The sequence below is a fragment of the Buceros rhinoceros genome, unplaced genomic scaffold (genome assembly GCF_000710305.1).
Source record: "Buceros rhinoceros silvestris isolate BGI_N320 unplaced genomic scaffold, ASM71030v1 scaffold8429, whole genome shotgun sequence".
NCBI lineage: Eukaryota > Metazoa > Chordata > Aves > Bucerotiformes > Bucerotidae > Buceros > Buceros rhinoceros.
In genome coordinates this window covers 99,172-106,244 of record NW_010433309.1, presented here as the reverse complement: position 1 = coordinate 106,244, position 7,073 = coordinate 99,172, and positions in this window count along the sequence as shown.

The window sequence follows — 7,073 nt, the reverse complement described above, 5'->3', positions numbered from 1 at the left end:
TAACCATTTACTTCTGTCTTTTATCCAGTTACTTATCTGCACAAGGACTTCACCTTTGGGTAGTTTTTAAAGGTTTTGGAGATAGATGTCAATAGATATATTTTTGAAATCTTGATATGCTCTTAGTGTCCCATGTCTATGTTACTGACATCTTGAAATAACTCAGTCATGTTTGAAGTGTGACTTCCCTTCTCGGAAGCTGCATTGGGTTGTCATTAATACATTACAATTTTTTATGCATCTGATAGTTCTTTTCTTTGGGTCTTAATTGCCCAGTTATTAACATTTGACTTGATGGTTTATGAAATAGCCATCATTTCCTGATGGCAATTGATTTCATGACAGGAGATTTAGATTGGATGTTAGGAAAAATTTCTTCACCAGAAGGGTTATCAGGCTCTGGAAAAGGCTGTCCAGGGAAGTGGTTGAGTCACCATCGCTGGAGATACTTAAAAGATGTGTAGACATGGTGCTTAGGGACACAGTTAAGTGGTGGATTTGGCAGTGTCAGGTCTACACTGAACTCAACGATCTCCGAGGGTCTTTACCAACCTAAATGATTCTGTTCCTTTCCTGGTATATATTCTAAGCAGATGTCTGTCTGGTAAAAACCTACAGGCCAGTACAAGGTAGGCATACACAGCTGCTCATTGATTTTTGTTGATTGGTGTTAAGTTTTGCCCCTTTCCTATCCTCTGGTGTTGAGGTAATTAGCTGATTGGTTTCTGCATAGGAAGTATCAGTTAAAGTTATCATCTTCAAGTTTCTTGCAATTTTTCTTGTTGTTACTTTCTTCTTTTGCTCCTGTCAACAAGAGGCTGTTGTTACAAGAAGTGGGTTTTTTTGTTTTTTTTTTTACTTAGACAAGCTGATCATAGTATGACTGATCATACTACAAGGAGCAGGAGAGGCCACTCCTCTGGTGTCAACTGAACTGGCTTGGCAGAGGGAAGGTCCTAGAGACTATAGAATGTAGTGATCCATCATGGCAACAGGCTGGTAGCTTGCAGCTTAGGCTGGAAGGTGAATTAAATGGGGAAGGGGATGGAGAGAAAGAATGGTTAGCTGCAGAGTTGAAAATGAAGACTTCTGTAGATCAAACTATACAGAACTCGTGTAGCTGACTAAAAACAAGTTTGGAAGTGATATAGTGCAATGGCTGTTGGGGAAATATGGTTTATAAACTCAGTTTTACAGTCTTACCTATTTTCTTTGGAATTCTACCACATGTTGTGTGTTCCTCTCTGTTGTGGTACCTGGCTTTTGAGGCCAGAGACCTTCTGATGATGTTTAGAGAGTTTTGCCCTAAGGAGGAGGCTCAGGAGGAATTGTTTCAAAGCTCTCCTGTTTGAGATCTTGCCACACCTTTTTCTGTTGATGCCTAAATCTGAGTAATTGCTTGATTAATGGCCAATAGTTGTCCTGTGATCTATCAGGACATGAGATTCTTCAGTCAAAGTAATTTAAACTGTGCAACTCTCAGTGGGTTCTTTACTTGTTTCCAGGCATACGTTGCTGCACTTCATTTAATCAGATGTAAAGTGAAATATTATCTGGTTATCTTTGAGGCCTACATCATATTCTGTGATGATGCAATGTCAGAGCTTCAGGTATAATTGTACGCTTTTTTTTAGTTGTTGGTAGAGTGTATTTAGCAAGGTAAAACTTATTCCAAAGTAAATCTAAGCATAACCCTTCTCAAGGCTGGACCATTTCCTTCAGGGTTACTTGATGTCTTCCTCAGTTTTTGTCAGTTCCATGCCTGTTTTACATACATTGTACAAATTCCCCTCAGACTTGACGAAGTTTTGCCTTGAGATGCCAGTTCATGTATCTTTCCTAACTAACCAATATATATGTCATAGGCACTTGATACCAGTCTGCTATAGCAGTGTCCAAGAGTGTGCACTCCCCTTCAATATAGTCAGGCCCTCTCAGCTATCTAATGTGGACCTGAAATGTGGGGTGGCTCTTGATCTTGGCCTTTTCCTTAGGCGCCTTTCCTAGTTTATTTTAATCCTTTACTGCTTTTTAAACAGCAACAACAAACTCCCCTTGGTTTTGGCCCCTCAACTAATACTGGACTTCTCTGGTGGAATGCCAAATGTTACCTCTTCTCAGGGAGAACGTCTTCAGCAACACCATCAGGCTGGTTACACAGTTTTATTTCCTGTCTTTACCCTTGTCCAAGTCTACTGACTCCTGAACAAGCGTGTTCTACCTCAAGAAAATGGGATTTTATAAAACATGCTCCATTGTATAACTTGAGGCATTAGGAGTTCTTATCTTGAAATGTTGGACATGTCTACAGTACTCTGAGCTTAGTGCTGATGTGAAAAGCTGCACTTCAGTGCTGATCCTAGATCAAATTTTGTGCACAGCTCTTGGAAATAATGGTAGATTACTTAAATCCTGGATACTTCTGCATTTAGGACCTCACTACTTCACCTTGTACAGAGCAAGGTGTTTTCTTGAAACTAGGACTTCTTGACAAAACATGAGGGTTTCACTGGAGAATTGGTGTTAGAGATAAATGGTTTAGTAAATCCTACAAATATCAGAGGTTTTGAGGAAATACTTGTCTGCAAATTAGTCATGTCTGAATTATTCTTTTTATGTCTGCCAAACACTCTTTGTCCCACAAACTTGTGGGGAGTGACCTGAAAATTCAAGGTTTCGTGAATTTCTTATTTAACTAGTCAATGCTTTCTGCAGTGGCCGTGCAGAAGAAAAAGCTGTGAGAGAAACCCACTGTAGTGTGTCCTGAGGAAATTTGCTTTAGTGTGGTGATTTCGGTTATTGAAATTTCTGGTCTTGCTGAATATGCCTCTTAATTGCTGAGTTTTCTTATACTTGTCAAGTGGTTCTGGAAGGGGTTTTCCTGTCCCAAGCCCAACTTTGAAAGGCCTTTGGTACTGCCTATGACAAACTGTAGTATTTTGAGGGCTGGTACTTGATGTGACTTCAAGTCATTTCTGACAGCTTTGCATTGTCTGAGGAGATCTTGGCATTTTTTCAGAATCTCTCTCCAGAGGAATCAAATCACTGAGGGAACCGGTATTAACAGATCTTAAAGGCAGTAGAGCGACTGCTTGTTTTGTTCAGGGCTTTTTATTAATTTCTGAAGTAAAAAAAATGGATTGCACACCTTCTGCTCACCTCGTCTGTCTCACTCATCCACAACTCTCACAAACTAAGAGTCAGAGCAGCCTCTTCTACTGTAGAAGAGTAGTTACTTTGTAGTCATTTGGAGGGTGTATTTGAAGAGCTGTTAACTGACCTTGGTTCTGTGTGGTGCTGTGCTTCACCTGTACCTCACCTGTCCTTTAACAACCAACTGAGCTGATTATGTGGCATACAGAACTGGATACTCGGTGGCTTCATCAGTTGTACTCTGGTATTTTCTCTGTCTTCATTCTCAACCTTGCAGATTAGTAATAGACTGTTTTGCTTTGCGTGGGATGTGAGTGACCTTGACTTATGAATCTGATTAAGAAGTTTGGTACCAGATAAGTAACTTCATGTGAAGTTTTCCACAATGCTGGAACCAAGACTTATCTGGTTCCTGCAGGATTTTCTCTCTTGCTGGAAATACAGACTGTAATCACACCTTTCTTTCAAGAAATCCTATTCCTGTATTCTTGACCTTAAAGTTCAGTTGGCTTCCCTAAGTGATTGCTGTTGTCTTCCTAAATTGTTTCATTAAGAGGGAAAAGTACCCTACTTACAGATCAACTCAAAGTGCTGAAGTTTCCTGTCTTGCTTTACTTGATACTTGTGGGAAGCAATAGGATATTGGTGTCCTGGGTGGAAGAAACTCAGTAGACTGTGAAGGGAATAGTGAAATCTGTTAAAGATTCTACATTTTCTATTTATCTTAAAATTCATGGTCCTTCTGGAAAAAAAAAAGTCCAACCAAAAAACCTAGTAGTTGTTCTAAACCTAAGAAGCTTAAAACTTCTGATTCAAATAATTATTTCTTTTTTTAGCTGCTTACACTGAGTACAGAATTTCTGCTGAGTTTTTGTTTGTTTAAAGGAGCAAAACAGGGATATTTCCTTTTTTTCACAGTATAAAATGAAGATGTATCTCTTCTCATTATTTTTAAAGCAGACTAACAAATTTAGAACAGAATCAATGTCTGCTTGAAAATAATGTTTGCTCCTGCTAGGAAAGAGCCAGTGCTGGAATACAGGAGGAACAGTGTTCCTAAGACAGGATAGCCTACAGTTTAAACCTATCCACCTTGTGTAAGAGCTCTTATCTATTTTCTGCATGATTAAAGTACTCAGAATCTTGCTGCTAGGTACTTCAATTAGGTTTTCCTTTATGGTGTTCCTCCCACTGCTCCTTAAGTCATGTTGGACAGTTGTTATTAATGTGAATTTTATAGAATGTAATTAGAAATTAATTACAGGATTCTTATAAAATTTATTATCTCCCAGTAAATTCTCAGAGCTGGTATATGATTTCATCTCAATACTATATGAATTCTGTTCCACAGCAGATGAGGGTCCAAGTCCCACACTTTGAATCTTACTGTTCTGTGCTTTGTCTTGTGCCATTTAATGATTGAGAGGAAGTTTATCAAAAGTTTGTACAAATGTTTGCTCCTTGCTTTAAAAAAACAAAACCAGCACCCAAACACACCTGCTTAATCTTTGAATTGTGTCAAATGCTAAAAGCAAAACCAGACAAAATTTTTCCTAATCTTTTCTTATATCTAACATCTTCTAGCTGAGAGTGCCTAATGTGAAGCTGAAATTTCTATTTAAAATCGGTTCTGTATTTCTGCTTTTTCAGTCTCCAGTGGGAAATGAGGGAATGAAGCCCTTTTAATCAGATGTTAAACAATTAAAAACTTGTGTGTGTTCTTTTCAGTATATTTTGAAAGCTCAACAGACATTTGCTTAGAAGATGATGTAGATTACAGGTTGGTCGTCCATGACATATAAGTTAAGATACCCTATCTACCTATTCTTAACAATGCCATCTTTTCTTTTATGCACTGAATTTGTTTGAAATCACAGTTTAGCTGAATTTGGAGTTCTTGCAATCTTATTGGAGCATCTGAGGCACTTGCAACTTTAACCTTAAAGATTCCAGAAAATCTTTTAAAGGAAGGAGGAATGGTTGATAATTTTTATTTGAAGCAAAGCTTTTACATAGATAAGGGTGCCCAGTTCTTGTTAACCTAGCTGGTATATTGCCAGCTCTAAATTTTCTGTCTAATTTTGCAAAGGCAAGTTGTGGCTGGCTGAGTTGTTTTTTTTGTTGTTTCGTGGTTTTGTTTTGGGGCTTTTGTGTTTGTTGCTTCGCTTTCTTAAGCCAGGTATTTATAAAAATAAGCTATAAATTAAAGGTAAAAATATGGCATAGGTGGTACGAGATGCAAAAAAGTAAACTTACGACAAACTTACCTTCAAACTAGCAGTTAATTTGTTGTGTTGCACTCATTTCCTGGTGAAATTGTGGTATGTTTAGAATTACTACATTTTTAAACTGTTTTCAGCATTTATGTTAACATGTTTAAGTATTTTCAAGAATACATTACTGAGATTTATGGGGTTGATTGTTCACTTATGGTGTTATAATTTGGCATCTAGACACAAGTTACAAAATGAAAGGCATCTTTAGCAGACAAGAGATAAATCAGTTGATTTCAGAGAACTACCGTATTAGTGCAGTCTAGTTGCAGGATTTTCATCAATTTGAAACTTTTTTGTAACAATAGAAATCAACTGATTTTTTCTGAATATGAGGGAGTTGGATCTACTGGGAGGTATGAATTACTTTTCTCTTGTTCATAATTTCAAAGCAGTTTGCCATTTGTGGGAAATAAATGGATTGTTTGAATAATGCAGAAATTTAAAAGAAACCTCCAAAAAATTCCCAAGGAAACTCAATCTCTTAGGAAATTTCACTTAACGCTAAACTTGCAGTCAGGCTTCAGTTTCATGAAATGCTCCTGAAGGCTTGCAACTTCATTAGTTTGGTGTGGACTCACAGTGTAGTACAGAATCCTGAGCTTCAGTTTCTCAAAAGCCCATCAAGCTAGGAACATTTTGAATTTTTTTTTTTTTTCTTGACTCAGTGAACTGGCATTTTCTGATGACTGTATTTTTCTTTAACAGCTTTCAACTATCTCTCCCTTCTTAGCAGAAAGCTTCACATTCTTGGATTCTGATAATCCAGGAAGTGGGGCAGACCAGTTTATTCCTTAGTTGACTGCTAGTCTCCTCCCCAGATGCTGGTTAGATGTGGGATACTGCATAGTAGCAAAGCAATGTTGTGACCTAGTCATTGTTACAGATTTGTTGTGGACTTCACTGTTCCGTGATGATTTAGTGAGCATCTAATTAGGCCTTCCTGCAGTAAAGAAGCCTTTGTCTGGCAGTCCTAAACTTTTTAGGTAAAATAGATAAACTTCTCAGTCCTCTTGTACATCTTAAAATTATGATTAAGAAACAACAACCTGCTTCAGACACATGATCTTCTGAGAGTGACAATTGTTCCTATGTTTTAGTCTTGGGCATTAATCTCCTCATGCTGCAAAACAGTTAAATTGATACCAAATGGCTGAATAGGGCTTTTTGGTTTCTTTTTTTTTTTTTTACAGTGACTTACTCTCTCTGAATTTTCTCCTTTAAGGATACGGAGTGCAAACTGGCCTGAATTGTCTCCAGCGCTGTTCTGAGTAATAGTTGGTACCTAGGTAACTTTTTGATGTAGTGTCTTGAAAGAAGAAAGGCAGTAGAATAAGCTTCAGAGTCTGAAAAACACTGATACTCACACCAATTCCATATCTAAATGTCTCTGTATGACAGCTGGGATTACATTACTGTTCTAAGAAAGAAGGGTTTTCTAGAGAGGACAGAAATCAGATTTTAGTAGCTGCCACTTAGAATCATTCTTCTCTCCCTCTATCCACAGAGCAGCACAGTCGCTTCTGAAGTGTTTTCCTTATGCCTTTTTAATTATAAATAATACAAATCTCTCAAAATCTTGCTACTACACTAGAAATTAAATCTAATTGTAATTTTGACAGTATCTGGATGCTTCAGTACAAGGTG